We start from the raw sequence: 206 nt of genomic DNA, 5'->3' as shown, positions 1-206 counted from the left end.
TGCATGGTTTAGTCCTGTTTTAGTCCTGGTTTAGTTCTGGTTTAGACCTCTAGTTTAGACCTGCTTTTAGTCCTGCTGTAGTCCTGTTTTAGTCCTGGTTTAGTTATGGTTTTAGACCTGGTTTAGACCTGGTTTTAGTTCTGGTTTAGATCTAGTTTAGACCTGCTTTTAGTTCTGCTGTAGTCCTGGTTTAGTCCTGGTTTTAA

Source organism: Boleophthalmus pectinirostris, unplaced genomic scaffold (genome assembly GCF_026225935.1).
Source record: "Boleophthalmus pectinirostris isolate CB_2022bp ecotype Guang Dong unplaced genomic scaffold, ASM2622593v1 HiC_scaffold_20, whole genome shotgun sequence".
NCBI classification, from domain to species: Eukaryota; Metazoa; Chordata; class Actinopteri; order Gobiiformes; family Gobiidae; genus Boleophthalmus; species Boleophthalmus pectinirostris.
The sequence above is the reverse complement of the archived record's forward strand: the minus strand, read 5'-3'. Positions refer to the sequence as shown.